This window comes from Rhinopithecus bieti, unplaced genomic scaffold, assembly GCF_001698545.2.
Source record: "Rhinopithecus bieti isolate Rb0 unplaced genomic scaffold, ASM169854v2 scaffold_13352, whole genome shotgun sequence".
Classification (NCBI taxonomy): Eukaryota; Metazoa; Chordata; class Mammalia; order Primates; family Cercopithecidae; genus Rhinopithecus; species Rhinopithecus bieti.
In genome coordinates, this window is record NW_016808026.1 from 1576231 (window position 1) to 1598421 (window position 22191).

General features: G+C 38.3%; 1 long non-coding RNA gene across 1 annotated transcript in view; it reads left to right on the top strand.

Annotated features, from left to right (window-relative positions):
• The first annotated feature begins 496 nt into the window (after nt 1-496).
• The window catches only part of LOC108537583 (uncharacterized), a 35960-nt gene continuing 14265 nt past the window's right edge, over nt 497-22191 (top strand). The window contains exons 1-2 of the long non-coding RNA XR_001887857.1: nt 497-554; nt 6209-6266. This is a non-coding gene — a long non-coding RNA (uncharacterized LOC108537583). The remainder of the gene's footprint in view (nt 555-6208; nt 6267-22191) is intronic.

A 22191-nucleotide genomic window follows, 5' to 3' on the forward strand; every position in this document is an offset into this window, starting at 1 on the left:
GAGATGTTTTTTCACAGCAGTCTTTATAATAACTCTATGAAGTAGGAATTATTATACCTATCTTATAAACATGGCTCAGAGGTAAAGGACCTTGCCCAAAGGAATATGACTAGAAGGTAGGCAACCCGATGTTCCCTAACCTGAGGTTCCAATCCAAGTCTACTTGGTCACAGAGCCCATATTTTTTTTTCAATGTATCTGTTGCCTTCTAGCATCATAGCAGCATGGAGAAAGAATGGAGCCTAAACCCATTTTACAACTGTGGATCCATGGGAAAGTTGGGCTTCTGGACTGCTGTCTCCCAATTTGTCAGAAGAGAATAAACAAGTTCCCAAGCTGGTTATGAGAATTAAATGAGATGGTGTATATATAAATTCTTTGTAGAAAGTAATTGTGGCCAACATGTTTTCATTTGTATGATAGGTTTTCTAAATACTTTAAATGTATTTATTGATTTATTCATTATTTTAAAGACCCTATGTGGTTTTTATCCCCAGTTTACGTAAGAAACTGAGGCACAGAGAAGGCTAAGTGACTCGTCTAAGATCACACAGGTAAGTTGCAGAACCAGAAATGTTTGAACCTGGGAAATCGAGATTCATACTGCATGCTTTTAACCATTAGTATACAATATACTGTAAAATATAAATGTTGGAGAATTTCAGATTTCAGAATAAATATCAAAATGATACAAGAAATTAAGTGAGTTCAGAATCAGCTAATAACTTTGGAGAAGTAGAGCTGCAACTGTTGAACATGTTAGCATATACATGGGCAATAGGAGGCATTTGAAAGAAAGTTGATCTGGCTGACTACTATATGAGGATGGAGCAAGGCAGTCCTTTTGCTTCCACTTTGACCCCTTAACAATGCTAGGCTATCTATAGTGATCCACTTTCCTCAGGGACACTCTAGTGCCATGGTAACATGCCTAGTGAAGAACTTGAAGGATCCTAGCAGGGAAACAGTCTCTTAGATATATAAGCCTAATATATATGATGATATGGTTTGGGTCTGTGGCTCCACCCAAATCTCATCTCAAATTGTAATCCCTACTTGTTGAGGAAGGGACCTGGTGAGAGGTGATTGGATTATGGGGGCGAATTTCCCCCTTGCTGTTGTGATAGTGAGTTCTAATGACATCTGGTTGGTTGACAGGTGTCTGGCGTTTTCCCCTTCTTTTTCTCTCTTCTGCCACCATATAAGATGTGCTTGCTTCCCCTTTGCTTTCCACCATGATTATAAGTTTCCTGAGGCCTCCCCAGCCATACAGAACTGTGAGTCAATTAAACATCTTTTATTTAAAAATTACCCAGTCTCGGACAGTTCTTTATAGCAGTGTGAGAATGGGCTAATACAAAAAATTGGTACTGGCAGAGTAGGGTACTGCTATAAAGATAACCTGAAAATGTGGAAGGGACTTTGGAACTGGATAGTGGGCAGAGGTTTGAACAATTTGGAGGGCTCAGAAGAAGACAGGAATATGTGAGAAAGTTTGGAACTTCCTAGAGACTTGTTGAATGGGTTTGACCAAAATGCTGATAGTGATATGGGCAGTGGAGTCCAGACTGAGATGGTCTCAGATGAAGCTAAGGAACTTAGGAGCAAAGGTTATTCCTGCTCTGCTTTAGCAAAGAGACTGGTGGCATTTTGGCACTGCCCTAGAGATCTGTAGAACTTTGAACTTGAGAGAGATGATTTAGGGTATCTGGCAGAAGAAATTTCTAAGCAGCAAAGCATTCAAGACTTGATCTGGCTGTTTCTGAAAGCATCCAGCCATATGTACTCACAAAGACATAATCTGAAATGAGAACTTTTATTTAAAAGGAAAGCAGAGCATAAAAATTTGAAAAATTTTCAAAAGGGGCCAATGTATAGCCCAGGCTGTTTCTTCAGAGGATGTAAGCCCCAAGCCTTGGCAGCTTCCATGTGACGTTGGGCCTGAGTGTGCACAGAAGATAAGAATTGAGGTTTGGGAACCTCTGCCTAGGTTTCAGAGGATGTATGGAAATGCCTGGATTTCCAGGTAGAAGTCTGCTGCAGGGGCAGAGCCCTCATGAAGAACATGTGCTAGGGCAATTCAGAAGGGAAACGTGGGGCCAGAGCCCCGACACAGAGTCCCCACTGGGTCACTGCCTAGTGGGGCTGTGAGAAAAGGGCCAGCATCCTCCAGACTCTAGAATGATAGATCCACTGATAGCTTGTACCTGCACCTGCAAAAACCACAGGCACTCAATGCCAGCTCATGAAAGCAGTCACAGGGGCTGTACCCTGCAGAGCCACAGGGACAGAGCTGCCCAAGGCCTTGGGAGCCCACCCCTTGCATCAGCGTGCCCTGGATGAGACATGAGGTCAAAGGAGATTATTTTGGAGCTTTACGATTGAATGCCCCACTGGATTTCGAACTTGCATGGGGCTTGTAGCCTCTTTGTTTGACCAATTTCTCCCATTTGGAATTGGAGCATTTATCCAATGCCTATACTCACTTTATATCTTGGAAGTAATTGACATGCCTTTGATTTTACAGCCTTTTAGGCAGAAGGGACTTCTTTCAGATGAGACTTTGGGCTTGGACTTTTGGGTTAGTGCTAGGATCAGTTAAGAATTTGGAGGACTGTTGGGAAGGCATGACTGGTTTTGAAATGTAAAACATATGTGAGATTTGGGAGGGGCCAGGAGTGGAATGATATGGTTTGGCTCTGTGTCCCCACCCAAATCTCATCTCGAATCGTAATGCCCATAACCCTCACTTGTCGAGGGAGGGAACTGGTGAGAGGTAATTGAATCATAAGGGTGGTTTCCCACATGCTGTTCTCATGACAGTGAGTGAATCCTCATGAGATCTGATGATTTTATAAATCCTTGACAGTTCCTCCTTCCCACATGCTCTCTCTTTCTCACTTGCCGCCATGTAAGGCATGCCTACTTCCCCTTTCACCATGATTTTAAGTTTCCCGAAGCCTTCCCAACTATGTGGAACTGTGAGTTAATTAAATCTCTCTTTTTTTTTAAAAAAAATAGATTACCCAGTCTCGGGCAGTTTTTTCTATTTATAGCAGTGTGAGAATGGACTAATACAGTGTTCAATAAATTAGTTGTTAAACAACAGAGTACCAACAGGATACCTGAAGCAAAAACTGACAGAAATGGAGGGAGAAATAGACAATTCAACAGTAGTAGTTGGAGACTTTACTATCCTACCTTTAATAATGGATAGAACAACTAAGCAGTGAGTAAGGAAACAGAAGATGTGAAGAACACTATAAACCAAGTAGACCTGACTGATATCTGTGGAATTCTCCATTCAGCAACACAGCATACTCCTAAATAACCAATGGGTTAAAGGAATCAAAATGGAAATTAGAAAATACTTTGAGATGAATGAAAATGAAGATGTACCAAAAGGTATGCTACAACAATGCTTAAGGAAAAATTTATACCTATAAATGCCTATATTAAAAAAGAATAGGATGGGTACAGTTTCTCACACCTGTAATACAAGCACTTTGGGGGACCCAGATGGGTGGATCACTTGAGCCCAGGAGTTTGAGACCAGCTTGGACAACATGATGAAACCCCATCTCTACAAAGAATACAAATATTACCGAAGTGTGGTGGTGTGTGCCTGTGGACCCAGCTACTTGGAAGACTGAGATGGGAGAATAGCTTGAGCCTAGGAGGTCAAGGCTGTAGTGAGCTGAGATTGCACCACTACTCTACAGCCTGGGTGACACAGTGAGACCCTGTTACAAAAGATAAAAATAGAAAATAAATATCTCACATAGTTAACTTTACCTTTACCTTAAGACACTCAGGGGAAAAGAGCAAACTAAACCTAAAGCAAGTAGAAGAAAGGAAATAATAAAGATTAGATTGAAAATTAGTAGTGATGTCCCAGAATAGTGTTAATAAGTGTTCTAAGATCATATGCAGGCCTGGAAGAAAACAGTGCCTAGAGAATAATAATGTTTGCCAGAGTTATGAGTTCAAGATTGGTAATAGAAGCATACAAGTCACAAATGTGTACCCCGGATTCTGGGCCTTGTTAGCATAAATCTTCGAGAAGCATTTCCTCTTTTTATGCTTATATTATGAGCATATGTATTAGATTGTTTTCACATTGCTATAAATACCCGAGACTGGGTAATTTATAAAGAAAAGAAGTTTAATTGACTCACAATTCCACATAGCTGGGAGACCTCAGGAAACTTACAATTATAGAGAAAAGGGAAGCAGGCTTGCCTTAAATGGTGGCAGGAGAAAGAAAGAGAGTGAGCACATGCAAGGAAGTATGTGAAGGAGGAACTGTCAAACACATAAAACCATCAGATCTTGTGAGAACTCACTATTATGAGAACAGCATGGGAGAAACTGCCCACATGATCCAGTCACCCCCCACCAGGTCCCTTCTTGACAAGTGGGGATCATGGGGATTACAATTTGAGATGAGATTTGGGTGGGGACACACAGCCAAACCGTATCAAGCACTTACTATATTCCAGGTCTTGTACAAGACAGAAAATACGCAGGGGAAATCAAAATGGATAGAACCTTACCCTTAAAGCTTATGGTGAGATACAGAGACACTGTCAAGTAAACTTACAAATGAAATATAATTTAGAAATTATAATAAAGCTAGTTTTTTCTACTAGTTTCTAAGTCATTCATAGTACTTACCATAACATGAAATTATTTCATTAATTTATTTATGTTTCTATCTTTTCTGATAGCCTGCATGCCATGTATTTATCTATGTATCTATGTCTCTATCTATCTGTCATCTGTTTATGTATTTACCAGAAATTCTTGTTTTCAATCCCTGGCACAGTGTTTGGCACTGTGCTGAATAAACATTTATTGAAAGAGAGGGGAATGAAAGAAAGAAAAGAGCAGGACATTAATAGGAGTGAAAATAAAAGACTTAATTTAGTTTTCCAGGATCAGGGAAGACCTCCTTCATGAGTTATTTAAAGATTTGTCCTAAAGGATAAGTAGAAGTCAGGAGAAGGAGGGTTACACAAAGATACAGGGAGTGGGAATTCAGTTAAGGGACTAAATACTTGAAGGCTATGAGGCAGAAAAGAACTTGTCACATTCAAAAGTCATTTGCGAAAAAGGGAGAGTCCTATAGATGGAGTTGTTAAGGACAAGTCATGAAAGGCTTATAAACTAGAATCAGTGAGTGGATCAGGGTGAAATCCAGGTTGTTGGAAAGAAGAGATCCCAAAGTTCAGTGGCTCAAACAAGATGGCAGTACATTTCTTTCTCACAAAAGAGTCTGGGAAAGCTAAGGGATCTCTGTTTGGCAGATTTGTCCAGAGATGTAGGCTAACAGAAGTGTTCTGCCATCCTCAATACTCCTCTTCCAAGATTGCTCCTGTTGTTGCTATATTTAGTTGGTGGAAAGGTGAGAGAGCATAACGGTGTGGGCATCGCATGTGCGAAGGCTGGCATTTGGAAATGACACACATCGTTCCCATTCATTTTGGAACCGTCATTGGAACCTAATTATATGGTCACTTCTAGATCCTAGAAGAACAGCAAGTTCCAGTTGTCCAGACACCTGTTGTCCAGATGTAACTGTATCACCAGAGAAAAAGGAGAGTAAAGATTTAGAGTTTATTCTGAGGGCAGAGAATAATTATTGCAGGTTTTAAGCCAAAGATATATGATCAGATTAACATTTAAAAATGGTTTTTGTGAAAAAATTTATTCTAAAGGCTCAAGAATGGAGGTGAAGAGATTTGAGTGAAAATTACTGCTACAGTTCAGACATAAAGTGGTGGTAGTTTGACTTCCAGTTCAACAGTGTAGTAGAAATGCAGAGAAGCAGTTATTTGAGGTATAATCTGGAATTGTAATTGCCTGGGAAAGTATTGAAGATGTGGATGGGGGTTATGTGAAGGAGGCATATATGTAAAAAATGACTTCCATAGTTCTGATTTGAGGAACTGAATAGATGGTGGCACCATTAACTAAGATGGGAAGGCTTGGGGGGAGAAGTAAGTCTAGTGAGAAGATCAGTAATTCCATTTTGTATATCTCATGTTTGAAATGTTTGTTTCCATATGACTGCAACTGACTATGGAAAGGTGAAAGGTGGTTAGTAGGATGACCTTCCCAGTTAGACCTGGGCTAGGTAGACCCAATTGGGCTAATTCCCCAAATATGGTCCGATGGATTGTAAATGGAGCTTTATGCTTTGCAGGGCACCTGGAGGCATCATTTGCTTCAGACTGATGAAATACATGAACTTTCTCAAACAGGTACTGCTTCGTGTCTCAAGTGTTGGTCCTCTGAATTATCTTTTCTTCTGCTTCATCATTTAATTTCCTCCTCCTGGTTTTTCCAGTCTCCAAGTTCTCTGTCTGACCATCTAGTCTGTTCTTGAGGCCTTCCTTTGGCCCCATGGTATTCTATGCATGCTTCCACCACAGAGTTGATCACAATAAACCATAACTGAAAATGAAGTTTTCTCTCTGCCCAACAGACTCAGCTTCCTGAAACTGGTACCTGGCCCTATTTGTCCCTGTATCCCAAGGACCTAGCATAGTACTTGGGACAGAACAGATGCTCAATAAATATTTAAGTGGATAAATCATTCTTAAGAAACCCACTCTTTGTTACTAGGAAAGCCTTCTTTATTTAAAATAGTAATCGTATATTTGGAATAGAACTAGCTAAAACTTTTAAAAATATAAATCTATGTACATAAACATATTCAGAGGGAAGAATATATTTTAACATGATTAAGCTTTCTGATGACACTGTTGATTTTTGGGAAAATGTGTTTCTACAATGCAGATTCCACCTTACATTAAAGTGCACAGAGTTGCTTGTGGCTATAGAGATACCTTCTGTCTATGCAAATACTGACATATATGACTAATATAGATGCCCTCTCTTTTGAGTAACAAAAAAAAAAATATTTTCACCCAAATGCTTTTCAATGCAAATATAAGCATAAATAAAGATTTATGTAGAAATTGCAGATGGCTGAAAACAGAGTGAATGTGTAAAACAGGTCGGATGAAAACAAAACAAAAAATCCATGCTGAAAGTTTGTCTCTATAAAATTCTTAGTATTTCCGCTGGGTTTTATTTGTTTGTTTTATGTTGTTTTGTAATATTTATTATTTACTATACTCCAGGCACTTAAGCATCTCACATGCTTTGTTTCATTCAATCCACTTAACAGCTCCAGGAGGTATATACAATAACTAATGAATTTTAGTTTATGTTCTTTCTTATTAGATTTCATGGGCTCTAATCAGAATTTTGGGGTAGATTCTTAGATACATTTGCTAACATACTAAACCATAGTAAGCCTGGCTGCCCAATTATAAATGTGAGTGTTATCTCACTTTTATTTATTTTATTTTATTTTTTTTGAGACAGAGTCTTGCTTTGTCACCCAGGATGGAGTACAGTGGCTCGATCTCAGCTCACTGCAAGCTCCGCCTCCCGTGTTCACGCCATTCTCCTGCCTCAGCCTCCCGAGTAGCTGGGACCACAGGTGCCTGCCACCACGCCTGGATAATTTTTTGTATTTTTAGTAGAGGTGGGGTTTTACCATGTTAGCCAGGATGGTCTCGATCTCCTGACCTCGTGATCCACCCACCTAGGCCTCCCAAAGTGCTGGGATTACAGGCGTGAGCCACCACGCCTGGCCTCACTTTTATTTTTCTTACAAACCAATGAACATTTGTGCATTTACTATGTTGGACTGGTAGAGTCTTCTATTAAGGTTAAATGCTTCTCATGGAAAGGCTTGCCTCAGACTCTTAGTAATTTGAATCTAGCCACTCTTTTTACATCCTCTTGTGTTTGTGGTAAGCTGAGGAGTTGCAAAGAACCCCAACAGTGAGTAACTGTCACTGGTCTAGCCTTAAACCACTTTAAAAAAATACTGCGTGCCATGAACCACAAGTGAGGCAACCGATTTAAGCCTTGTTTTAACTTCAGAGACCCATGAAACTATTGCAATGTGTTGTGAATACTAGGTTTATGACTCCTTGGCTCTGGCTTATGAAGGCTCAGAGGAAGATGATTGTATTATTACTGCAGTAAATGATGCTCCCAGGGGCCCCTTCTTTACTTCCCAGGTCTCCAAATGGTGAGAAACTACTGAAACTCTCTTGCATCCTTCTCCTGAAACTTTCTCTGGATTTTATCAAGAGTTGTTCTTGCCCCATTCTTGAAAACCTCTCTTTCACTAAACCTTGAAGAAATTTTCCATAAATATTACTGTATTGGAATATTCTCACTGGCTTTTAGCTCCTGAGATTACTCAATTTTTTGGAAGATCATTAGATTTATAATAATAAAAATAGTCTTAAATTTGTGTAGTCAGCATTTTCTCCAATATGAATGTACTTAATTATCAGATTACGTGGTGTAGGTTGTTTAGGTTCAAATTTATGTACTTGTGCTTTACATGGTAAAGGATGGATTTACACAGGGGACTTTCTCTTTTTCCTCAGTGTAACTATTTGTGTATTGCTTAATTTAAAGATTACCCTTGGAGATAGTCTAACAGATTGGGATACTGTATTTTACTCAGTTCACATTTAGTTTCAGGATGCTTGCATTCTATGAAACGTATTTCAAGACTCCCTAAAAAGACAAAATAGACACTCTTTAAGCAGTTTACAAGATACAGATCTTTATCTCTTATAAAGGAAAGGAAACAAGGAAGCTGTAAATAATAAGTTCTGAATAGAAATGACATAAACTGCCTAATCAATGTCTTCCAGAACTGGCAAGTGACACCTCTTTGTTTTTTGCAAATAAAAACCTTCTTCCCGTCACAATGTAAACCATTATCTCTGCAGGCAAGGTATATTTAGAAATGTACAAAATGTACATTTCCTGCCAGCCTCTAGATCAGTAGGTGGAGATCTAAAGTCATGCAAATATTACAGTAAATGCAGGCAACCAATTTCTAATTATTCCATATCAGCAGATTTGTGAGGAATATAATTTATTGAAAAAGAACAGTTTATGATCAGCAGACCTTGGTTATGACTGTTTAGGAATTCAGTGCATTTTGATCTAATCACAAAATCAAAATATTCATGAAACACAATGATATCTCCCCAAAGCAGCCGGGCAGCCATTAATTTTGAAATTCGGGTAATTTATTAACACTTATCTGAAGCTGTAAAAGCTTACCTCTGTGTTTGTAATACGGAGAAAAGTGAAAGCAGTTTTAAAACTGATTCCTAATGATTTATAATGGTTTGCTGTAATTTGAGCCAGAAATTCAATTAAAATGTATGTCTAGTTTTGTTTCAAGATCTTTAGTTAAAAATTCTATTAAAATTCTATTTCCTTCTTGCATTAAATGTATCTGTTATCTGCATATACAAGAAATATAAGAAAATTCTATCATTTATTCCCCAGTCCCCATAAATGCTTTAAAAGCATTCATTTTATTTCATAATTCTGCTAAGGTAGCATTTGGAATTTATATACAGTAGAAGAAGAATTACTGTATATGCCATTTTCTTGGTAAGGAAAGAAATCTAACACTGTATACTTTAGGGACAAGTAAAGTAATATTTGCTACTTTATCAAACTAGAAGAAAACAAAACAGACATTTTTGATTCCAAATTATTAACCTAATGGGATGTCTCTGAGGTTTAAAAAAAACGTATAACATTCCAGAGAAGGAAACAAGAGCCAGGGGAGAGGTGTGGGGACACAGATGTTCTACTTTCCTGAAACAAATACAAATGAATTAAACTTTGAAGGGATTGTTTGCAGGCGTGAGATTCTTTAGATTTTTTTTTTTCAACAAAACCAAAACACAACGAGCTTGGTGGCTAGTTGAAGGAGAACCTGATTGGTTCTTGCTTTTTATTTTCCATTATTTTCTTGAACTACATTAAATCTTGGAATAATTACCAAATGCAAACATTAAAAGAGCTGGTTTGTGTCTTAATTTTTTTCTGGTAACAAGAGTCTATGAGCAGAAATAGTCAATGAAGCTAATAATTTATTGAACATTTGCTATGTATAGATACTTCACGTGTGTTTTTAAATATTTCAATCTCCTCAGTATGTATATTAGACACAAATGTTATTTATATTTTACTGAAGTGGTAGCAGAGGCAGGACAAAGTTTCATAGGGCTAGTAAGTGGAAGGGTGAGGAAATTCAGAAGGGTTATGGTTGATCTTCTTTGCAATTTGACCCTCCAGTGGGGTGGATGGGTGGGTGGTGGCGATGGCACTTCAGAAAGCCCAGAGTCGGACTGAAGTGAGCCAGCTCAAAGTTTATGGGCTATTTTGAGAAAGGGGAGGATTCAGTTAGCAATAGCTGTGGGCTCTGGGAAGAAACAGCATTTTCCTTGGTGTATCTCTTGTACCTTGGTAATCACAGGGTTAGGAACCTCCTTGTCCCCCCTATCATGATAAATTGGGAACCCAAGCAGGGTGCAAGTGTTGAAGAAAGGAGAGCTGAGTGTCCTGAAAAATACCAGAACACAAACTGGGTAAATGATGAGTCAGATGATTATAGAGAGAGAAAGAATGAACAAGCAGGTTAAGTTATAAAGTCATGTGAGCCTGAGACAGAGGGAAGCCTCAGAATGAGATGTTAAAAAAAACCAAAGAAGGGGAGGTAGGCCTGGAGGAATTCTTAAGCTAAAAAGTTTTTGTTTTTTAAATTATTATTATATTTGAGTTTATTTAACCCAATATATCTGAATTATTATTATTGCAGTGCTTAAAACATGCTCAATATAAAATTTTGTATTTTACCTTTTGGGGTAATATTAAAACCTAGTATGTTTTGATGCTGCTCTGAAGATCCCTTGTGAGTATGAACCAGGATCATATAAGGCAGAAGACACCAGTAAATCATGTACTTTTATTTGACTGCTCCCTTAGCCAGAACCACACTGAGATTTCCCTGTTTACCTGGTAGAAGGTACTAATGGCCAGTGAGTTTGTGTTTTGTACTTCCAGGTGGGCCAGGATCTGACATCATCAGGAGACCAGCTCTCCCCTGCACATACAAGGGTTCCTCATATGGTATCATCAGAGTCTTGGCAGTGCTTTTTTGGACTGAGCTTATTGATGGATGATGCAAACTGGCGTTAAGTGCCAGAGCTGCTGTGAAAGTGGATATTGATAGAAGCAGATTCAGGAATGAGGTGAGGGTGGGTAGGGGGTGTAACTGCAATTGCTGATGGGTAGTTTATTGGTGGAGGAATTTTTCTACGCATTAATATGCTCCATGGGTCCATCTGCCAACAATGGCTAAGTGGACATGAATGTGAAAGACCTTAAATGACCTTATCTAAAGCAGACCTGTGAACTAAGGTTTGTGGTCAGATGAAGTAGGTAGGTTAGAGGTAAGGAAGAGGGGAGTTGAAAGATCGGGAGTCTAAATGTACCACAGCTACCAGGGTACTCTTATGGTAGAGGGAAGAAGAAGTCAGAGATGCAGCATAATGTGGTAGTATTTGTGGGTATTCTGAATGCAGTGTTCAGTGTTCTTGGGTTGGCTAGGCCAGTATTTGACACTTGCACCATTTCCTGTCATGAGTGGGCTCATCAACAGTCTTTGTGCATGTTGCTGAAGGTTTGCATCGGTCAGCTTGGCCAGCCAGAATGGCATTATGACATAACCAGAGCATCTAGATTCTGGTCTTCGTAGTATTGACTACCTTTCTGGAATAAATCTTTCAGCATTCTCTACTTCCCAAGGCCAGGCCTGGGAAGCCCTGTACTTTTGAGAGTGTGAGTCCTGGTACTAGATCGATTATCCAGTTATATTTCTGATGAGGGGAAAGTTTTTGGCTCATAATTAAAAATACCTCCCGTTATGAAACATACTTGTCCCATCCTGGGCATGAGAACAATTGATAGGGAAGCTCCCAGACAGAGAATCATTTCTCATTGTAGCATTCTGATGTCAAGTCCAGGTGAACCTCTATCCGTGTTCAGAATGGAAAGTTAACTGAGTAGAAACATAGCTACAGTGCCCTCTCCAGGTTCCCTGATGTGGCCTTGCCCAGAATGCGAATAAATAGAAATAGAGTCCATGGAGATTAGGAAGAAAGATGACTGTGGAAGAATTAAAACAAAAGCAAGATTTAGGAACAAATATGGGCAACATAAAGGGCTTCTGAAGCCACCGTGATTTTCCATTTCTTTCTCTTCTTCATTGCCTGAGAATTTAACTAAAACTCTGACACCAAGAGCCTAGGGCTTTTCTGAGTATTTAGTTTTATGAGTTTTTTTTTTTTTCTTTTGGAATGAATTGTTTCTGTTAATTAAATTTCTTCCTATTAACTTTATAATAAGGGTAATTTTTTGGCAAGGCAGATGGCATATAGAAGAAATATCTCTATGAGAGGGTGTGGCTGGCAGAAAGTTACATGGCAAGGATAATATTTCCAAAGGTTACCTGGTCAAGACAAAACCAAAAGACCTTGAAATAAAGTTACTGATGCTTAATGAATGTTAAATAATGCTGCATTGAAGAATGGGGATGGGAGAGGAAATCATTTGATTCCATGTAGAAAAGTCTAGTAGTCATTAGGGTCCTGTGGTTATTGAAATAACATAAGAACACTAATAAATATATTAAAAATATTTAGAGTTTTGAATCCAAAATGCAACATAAAATTTTAAATAATTGGTTAAAAATCAGAACAGTTTATCCAGCATTAATTGCCGTGACAAGTAAATGCATGCATATTGTTTTGGCATATATTAATTTATTCAGGTTTTAAATTCACCAATTTTAGTTCAAAGCAATCCTACTATTCCTTTACCATCAAACTTCTTGAAAACAATATTTTACGGTTGATGTTTTTACTTTCTTTACATTAGCTCTTCACTTGCATATACTTTATGTATAAAGTCCACAGAACCTGGTTGATGCTCCTCCTACTCTAATGAAACAGTTTTCATTACATTCTCTAATGGGTTTGTTTTTAGCCACCATCTTTCTGTATTTCTTTAAGGTGTGTCTTTCTGTTAACCACTCCCTACCTCTCTTCGTTCTTTTCACTTTTGACCACACTCTCCTGTTTCTCCTTGATCATCCTTCTTGGTTCCTTCCCAGTCTATTTTGTGGTTTCCTAAGATTCTATTCTTGATCTCTCTTCAGGACTGGCATGCGGGCCTCCTGTTCCTGTTCCTTGGGTCAGACTTTCTCCCTGTCTTTTTTTTTTTTTTTTTTTTGAGTCGGAGTTTTACTCTTGATGCCCAGGCTGGAGTGCAATGGCGCAATCTCGGCTCACTGCAACCTCTGGGGTCAGGCTTTTTCTAGAGAGTCATCCTATCCTAGATCAAATGTAAGGGCAGGTGGCTTCTGTAGCTGTCATTGTTCTGCTTTCTGCTCCAATGAATAGCAATTAGATAGGTGCTTCCTCCAGCTAAATATTCATATATCGTCTGCAACTACCCCTAAAAGGACTATTTGATCTCTTTAATAGACACCACACTTCCTGTATTATCAGAATCTACTCCTCTATTTACAAAACTACCTGTGTTGCTGAAGTCAAAGAATAGACATGGCTTAATCTGCATTGTCTTAGCTAAATACATATAGTTTAGTAATCCCAAAGACTTTGAATTTCCCTGTTGTTGCTTTTTTCCAGTTTGTTGATTTTCTTCTGCTATTAATACATTTTGTCTAAATTTTAAAGTCATAAATGGTGCTAAGGTTTAAGTAACTCCTTCATTCATTCATACATTTGTTCTTTCATTCATTTCTTCCTTCAACAATTTTTCAACATTAAATTACTTCGTTTTGAAAAGGCAATGTCAGAAGTAGACCCCCAAGAGTTTTGTATTTAAGGAATTTGAGGCTTGGCTTGAGGGCATTACTGGAAACAAATGAGTATTTTCTGGTTTCATAATCTGAGAGAAATTGTGTTAGTAATTACTTCTTTCTTTTCATTGCATGGTCTGGGACTTGCTCCTGGCTCATAGGTAAATATCTGTCTTGTTGGCCTTTGACATAAAGTATTTTCCCATGTGCTGGTTAGCAATTTGATTTTATGTTCATAAATTGTTCATTCTTGTTTCCTCCCTATAGGTTTGTGGCATTTTCTTTATCTATTTATAAGTTTATAATGCATAGAAGTATTGATGCTTTGTTATACTTGTTGCAAATATTTTCTTTGTACTTGCCTTTTAATTTTGTAAAGTTTTGAACCTTCCAACTTCAACATTTTATAACCATACCAATCACTTTGTGAGTTTCTTTACCACATATAAAGCTATAAAAGCCTTTCTACCTCCAAAGACTTGGTAAATATTTGCTTACAATTTATTTATTTCTTTTTTGCCATTCTTTCTTCTACATTTAATTCTTTATTCCAGCTAAAATTTTAGTATATAGTGAAGAGGGAAAATCTATTTTTTTCCTAAATACTTCTAGTATTTAGGTGTTTTAGCACCTTTAAAATGTTCTAATGCCTTTAAAATACTTTTAAATTGCCTTTTCATCTGTGATATACATTTTATACCATACTAAATTTTGATATGCTTAGCTGTGTTTCTGAGTTACATATTCTCTTCCATTACTTTGTCTATCTAGTCTTATCAGATCCTTAATCATTATCACTTTATAATGCATTAAACTTTGGGAGGGCTAGTGTCTTCCTTCCTCCATTAAGCTTCTTTTATTCAAAATCGCCTTAGTCATATGTTACTATGTATTCTTACTTTGAAAAATATTGTTGTAGTTTATGGTGTTCTGTAAGTTTCTTAAGCTTCAGGTTTCCTCACAGAGAAATTTTCACTGGGACTACCAGAAAGGCTTTTGTCAACATATAAAGGTCTTGCAAAAAGAGCCATGGATAAAATAAAAGTTACAGATTCTAGCTATGACCTTGAGCAAGTTACAATTTCTCTTAATACTACTTTTTCATTTACAAGGTAAGAGCTTTGTTCTGTAGATTTTAAAGACTTTCTTTCAACTCAGGCTTTTACATACAGAGTTCTGATGTTAGACATTTAAACCATTCATTTATCCTCTCATTAAGTTACAGAACACTTCTAAGAACAATGGTTGTAATTGTGATAGGGATGGGATGGGGGAGACAAGGGAAATAAACACACATAGAAAGTATAGTTCCAATTTTCTGGTAATTTACAGTATTATGTGTGTTTATCTCTGCCACTAGACTGTAAACTCTGGAAGGGCAGAGCCTGTGCCTTGTTTCTTGTGCCTGACAAATACTAAGTGCACATAAAGATGATTTGTTGAATGAACAAACAGTGACTCCTACAAATTGGAAGAACGTTTTTCAGGGCCCTCCAAAGGCAACAATTCCATAGACTGCTTTCTCTAACTGTCACTGTCCATGGCCTCTTCCTATTTTATCAGCCAATTCAGTTTTGTCTTCCATCCTACACTCTTGGGCCCAGCTCCAGTGACTCAAGATGAGGAGCTGGATACACAGTGAAATAAATACCAGATTCTGGCCAGTATCTTGGTAAAGTCTTGTTCCTGAGCTATGGAAATGGGAGGAAGGGTTTAACCCAACCACCACCCAGGATTTCCTGCAATTGCCCAAGATCCCACCTTCCTGTGGCCAATTTTCCTTCACTTTAATCCTATTTCTGGGCACTCCTATTTCTTCTTACAGTGTTTTTGGAGTTTGTATTCATATTTAAAGAGTGTCTTATTTAAACCATAGCTTTCTCTAACTGACTCTGAAGTCATGCCATTCTGGCTGTGGGTATGTCAAGGCAGACTTGTGTAAAACCCCCTGCCCAGCCAAATGCCACCTCATTGGTCTTGTCCACTTCATTGGTACTCTACTGGAGCAGTATCATCACCCCAGTGAGGAATTGCTTATTCAGGATCACTGGGTAGCTCCAGAAAAACTTCCAAACTGAGGACAAAGTGCTGCTACTGAGAAAGCACTGGGAGCCCACATATTGTTTCCAATATTTTAATTGCAGTAAATACACATAACGTGATATTTCACCTTGACCAATTTTAAGTGTACAGTTCAATGATTAAGTACATTCATATTGTTGTATATTCATTATCACCATCCATCTTCAGAAGTCTTTCATTTGCAAGACTGAAACTCTATACTCATTCAACAATAACTGCCTATTCTTTCTCCCTCTAGTCCCCAGCAACCCTCATTCTACTTTCTGTCTATAATTTTGACTACTCTAGGTACCTCATATAAATGGGATCATACAGTACTTATCTTTTTGTGACTGGCTTATTATACTTGGTAAAATGTCCTCCAGGTCCATTCATATTGTATGAATATGTGTCAACATTAATGATGAGTAATGTTCCATTGTGTGTGTATATATACCACATTTTGCTTATCCATTCATTTATTGATGGACACTTGGGTTGCTTTGGTGTTTTAGCTTGTGAATAATGCTTCTATAAACCTGAGTATAAATTTCTTTGAGACTGTGTTTACAATTCTTTTGGGTATACACCCAGAAGTAGAATTGTTGGATGATATGGTAATTCGATTTTTAACTTTTTGAGGAACTGCTCTGCTATTTTCCGTAGAGGCTATACCATTTTACATGCCTACCAACAGTGCACAAGGGTTCCAGTTTCTCCACATCCTTGTCAACACTTGTTATTTTCTGTTTTGTTTTTGTTTTTATAGTAGTAATTCTAAATGGTATGATGTGCTAGCTCATTGTGGTTTTGATTTGCATTTCCCTAATGATTAGTAATGTTCAGCATCTTTTCATGTACTTATTGGCTATTTGCATATCTTCTTTGAAGAAATGTCTATTCAAGTCATTTGCTTATAGGAGCCTGTGTTTTTAGAACTTGCATCAAATCTTTTTTCAAGTTTTTTCATAATATAACTTTCATAATTATATTTGATATAGTTATATTTTTTCATAATATTCAGTGAAAAGTTAATTTTTTCACCATCTGTGAAGCCCCCTCTGACTCCTTTAGGTAGAATTAGTTGATTCATTTTTAATTTTTTATCTGTATCTTATAAGACCTGTTAAAGCATTTATTCCAGTACATTATAATTGTCTAACTAACAAATGTATTTCCTCCCACACCCAAGGCTAGCAACCATATTTTATTAGTTTTTGTATACATAATACTTATTGCTAACTCTGACACATAGTAGGTGCTCAGTGAATTTCTGATGAAGGACTACAATATATTCATTATCTACTTTAAAAATAAAGTGTATATTTCTATAGACAACTGAGTATGTATATCATGGCTTGTAGCAAACTAATAAAGGTGTCTATTAAGGCAATTTGCATTGTTGCTTTTCCTGCTAAAAAGGAGTTGTGATTTTCAACTCTGAGTGAACATTAAAATCATCTCAATTCCTGGGTTTAACCCTAAAGATGCCAGGTGAGGCTTGGGCACTGTGTTTTTAAATAGTTTTCCAGGTAATTCTAATATGTGGCCAGGGTTGAGAACCATGAACAATCACTGAAAAGTGAGATCACAAAGTATATTGCTCTCTTCCAGCTTTATGGGGCTGAGTCACTCTGGTATCACATAATAGAAAATAGCCAACACGTGCATGAAAATTAGCTTGTAGATCCACTTGCTTCATAAGCATTTTTGAAATAACCCAATACTTCCTCCTATACTTTGTATCCCTTATAATCAATCATATTATAATCCAGTTAGTAGTCTAACAGTCACAAGGGTGTTCTTCTTTATTTTAATTTGAGAGACATGAGTTCGGGTATTATTAATCCAGGCATTTTGAATCCATGGAATCAGGTGAGAAGCATGGCATATCTCTAAGTTTGTGCTATTTCCATGTGGAGTTTATCAAAGTTTTCAGGGAAATGTTGATAACCTCTTTGCACTGGTAGATGTGGATTTTATAATTACTTGTGACTTTGCTTCTTTTATTGTCTCTGGCCCTAGCCTTGGTATTCTTTTAATGTACATTTCTGTACAAATGAGAAAAGCAAGAGTTAAGATGTGGAACTTATGTGTCTGGCCACAGCTGTTCAGAGCAATTCAGTGTGTCAAGCTGAGGTCAAATGAATAGGGAATGTCATTACTAAATGGTAACATTTTCTGAGGGCTTTAAAAAAATTCAAGTTCTTTTTAAATCTACGTTTATTTTATCTTTTTTCAGGGTGATAGGTTGCACTTCTAGTTCTTGTCAGAGATTTGTACGTTAAAATGACTCTAAATTTAACTATTCTAGAAATCAACTTTCCAAACAGTTTTTCAGGCAGCATCAGCTGAAAGCATACAGTTTTATTTGAGACACAGTCTCCTTTTTAAAGCTGGTAAGATGTACTTGCTTATTTGCAAAGGTGATGTGACATATGCCTATCTACTATGCCTCTTTGATATATTAACAAAGACACTGGGGATTAGGTCATATTTCCAAATTCCATGACCTGAATTATAGGTATCAAAGCAACCTTCTCATGGTTCATTAAATTTAAAATCCTATAATATTTAGAAGTTTGAAACATACATATACCAATTTGGGAGTTAACCAAATGAACAACATACTTGTGTATCTGTGCTGTGTATTGTAATAATATGTTGATAAACAGGCAGTTCAGGCTGTAAAGTACATTATGTGTATGTCAAATCAGTGATGTAGTATTTACAGTACAAAATTTGCAAAAATGGATCAACGGCAAAACTGGGTTATTGAGGCAGCATTTTAGCACTTACCAACTGTATTATACTTGTAAGGAACTGTGTCACATGACAAGAGAAAAGTGGGTGTGTTCACCTGTTAATTATCTATGGAATGAGGTGTATTAGTACATTCTCATGCTGTTATAAGGACATACCCAAGACTGGGTAATTTATAAAGCAAAGAGGTTTAATTGCCTCACAGTTCTGCATGACTGGGGAAGCATCAGCAAACTTACAATCATGGTGGAAGGCACCTCTTCACAGGGTGGCAGGAGAGAGAATCAGTGCCGAGTGAAGGGGAAAGCCCCTTATAAAACCATCAGATCTCGTGAGAACTCACTCATTATCATGAGAACAACATAGGTGGGGGAACACCTCTGTGATTCAATTACCTCCTACTGGGTTCCTCCGATGGCATATGGGGATTATGGAATTACAATTCAAGATGAGATTTGGATGGGGACACAAAGCCATATTGAGAGATGAGCAGAAATATAGCTAAATATATAGTGGATATCCAGAAAACCAAACGTTGTTGCCTCATCTGTTTCCTTCAGACCTTTTCACTTCTGTGCACTCTGCTAATTTTCTTTTTGTCTGAGGACTTTCTCCAAAGCTATGGAACTCTGTTCAGCTCACTTGCAGACAAGACTGAAAGGGCCAGAAAATTATTTCTTTTTAGGCACAGCCCTCTCAACCAATGACAGATAGGAATTGATGGATAAATGCCCTGGATCCCTCTTTCCACAAGTAGAACTCCAAACTACGTGTTCTGTTCCATTTCCCAGACTTTTCCAACTGATCCTAGAAGATCAGCTGAATAATCTCCAGGTGCCCAGAGGGACGACTTGCTTAACACACCATTTCTTGTCTTGCTGTGTTATTAGCTCTCTGGCCATCTGTCTTTACTTCCCCAGTATCCTACCAGTATTTCCTGTACCTCCCAGACTTGTAAACTGGTCTTTGTCTTAGGGTCTGCTTCTGGGGGAACTCCAACTATGATAACTGAACAATGATACATGCTTTTCACTTTCATTTTCAAATGGAAGTTTGTGAGAATTCACCTAAAACCTGTTTGCAAAGCAATGCCGTAAGGATCTCTGTGGCTTTGAGCCACTCACACCATCTTTTTGAGCCTCAGTTTCTTTATAAAATTAACAGATAGAATCAATGACCTCATTCTAAGATTCTATTATTTTAAGACCTGAATTAGGGTTTCTTCCACCCTCATCCTAGCACCAGTTCCGCAATTTACTGCTGGGTGTTACTTCTCTATGTTGGTAAAGACCGTTCTCTTTCAGGGTCTTCTTAACCAATGCAAACAGGGTTTCTAAAAAGTCCTTCTACCGGATTCTTTATTTGGATACCCTTTTGTCACTTGTCATCAGCTCAGTATCTGGATACCATTTCTCCTACTACCTCCCTGTCCTCTGAGGTTGATAGTCAAGGCCTCAGCTACAGAACAACCAAGATTCCAGGGCCTTTCTCTGTAAAATTCCTCACTTTCTTCTTCCCTCTTAGATGTGTTCTGTCTTGATGCAACTGAATTTGCCTCTCTGTGGGGCTCCCCTAGTCACTCCCTACATGAGGTATAAGCACTTGCTTCTCTATCTGATTTCATTTGTACAGTTCAAAGAAAAGGGATTTCACACCATACTGAATAGATACATAAAGCATGACAGGCTGATTCCACAGATGAAGTTAGTGCCTTTTCAGATGGTTGAAATAGTTGCAAGAACCACTAGCATGGCTCACCTTTGGGGAGATGGGAGTAAAGACAAAATGAAATGTGAAGTAAGTGGGGGAAGTGTACATTTTAAATAATTTATTTTTTAAACATGCAAACATGGTGGCTATTTTCCATGGCTTGGCTGGTCTGGAGAGGGCTGCCTCAGGTTCCTGAGCACCTGCGGCTCTGCAGTCTGTCCTCCTGGCAGAGAAATGCATTTCGATTCTGGGTATTTGTTTTGTTTTGCTTGCAGCTATTCTTAGATTGGAAATAGACACATGAATAGATACAGTACTATAGAGAGAGCTTTATGGGGTCAACATGGCATCGCTGTTGCTCAAGAGGGTCTTCCTGGGGAAGGGCTATCACTTATTGTCTTTTGGGGTTGATTTATCTCAATTTATTGGGACTTTGACATCCAGAGACCCAGGACCATGGTAATTCTAACAGACATCTCACCATTCAAATGAATGAGAACAGACGTGTGAATTATTGGACTTGATTAGATCCAAGGTTAGGCTCTAAAGCACTGAAATAGGATTCTGAATGCAGAGCCCCATGGAGGAGCTAGATTTCCATCAACCAAATCACCCACCCCAGGAGTGAATTGGGGATTGCAGTGATGCCCAAACCAAATAGAGCTTCCAATGCAGCGGTGGTGACCTTACTCATCTACCAGTGTCTGCGGGTGATTTTATGATTTTCTTTTCTTTTTTTTTTTGAGACAGAGTCTCGCTCTGTCCCCCAGGCTGGAGTGCAGTGGCACTATGTCGGCTCACTGCAAGCTCCACCTCCCGGGATCACGGCATTCTCCTGCCTCAGCCTCCTGAGTAGCTGGGACTACAGGCGCCCGCCACCACGCCCGGCTAATTTTTTTTTTTTTTTGTATTTTTAGTAGAGACGAGGTTTTACCGTGGTCTCAATCTCCTGACCTTGTGATCCGCCTGCCTCGGCCTCCCAAAGTGCTGGGATTACAGGCGTGAGCCACCGTGCCCGGCCGGTTTCATGATTTTTCAAGTCACTTTATTCCCATTGACTTTGAGCTAGGCTAAACTTAGTTGTACCGTTATCTGGAACTGCCAAGTCTTTCAGTTGGAAGGTCATTTTTAAGTTCCCAAATGTTCCTAGTTTAAATCTGATCAAGGGAACATTGGAGTGGGTAAAGGAGGGGAGCAGTTCAGAGCAGATACAAACAATTTAGTCTCTTCTCTAGATTGGAGCAAGGTCTGGGGGTGGGGTCTAGAACCAGCCTGTCTGCTGATAGTTCTTTGCAAATTATCATGTCTTAGTTTTGAGGCAGCTCCACATGCAAATGACCTGAGGAAGGTATTTATTATGGATCTTGTGTTTTATAGTGTTTTGCTTCACCAGATTTGAAGCCCCTTGCTAGAAGTATCTTCACTTTTCTTATTTTGAAAATTTTACACAACATTAGTGTGTCAGGGACAGTAACTCTCATCAAATATGCTTCCCATGTTACCTGGCCCCATGAAGTTAGGTGGGCCATCTGGATAGTTCTGACCAATGAAATACTTGTCGTGCTAAGCTGAGGCAGCAAAAAAACCTATAAATGATCCTGTGGTTTCTCCGTCTTCTGCTTTGGTGGATGATAATGTCCCAGATGGTGGTGCTTCTGTCAGTCTGTGTTCCTGAGTAACCGTGTGAAGCATGGCCCTGTTTTGACTCACGTTGTGTATGTAATCCAAGCAAAAAATCTACTTTTGTTGTATTGAGCCACTGAGATTTTATGGTTATTTGTTATCACAGTACAAGTAGTCTTTTTTTTTTTTTTTTTTTTTTTTTTTTTTTTTTTTTTTTTTTTTTTTTTTATTTTCTTTCT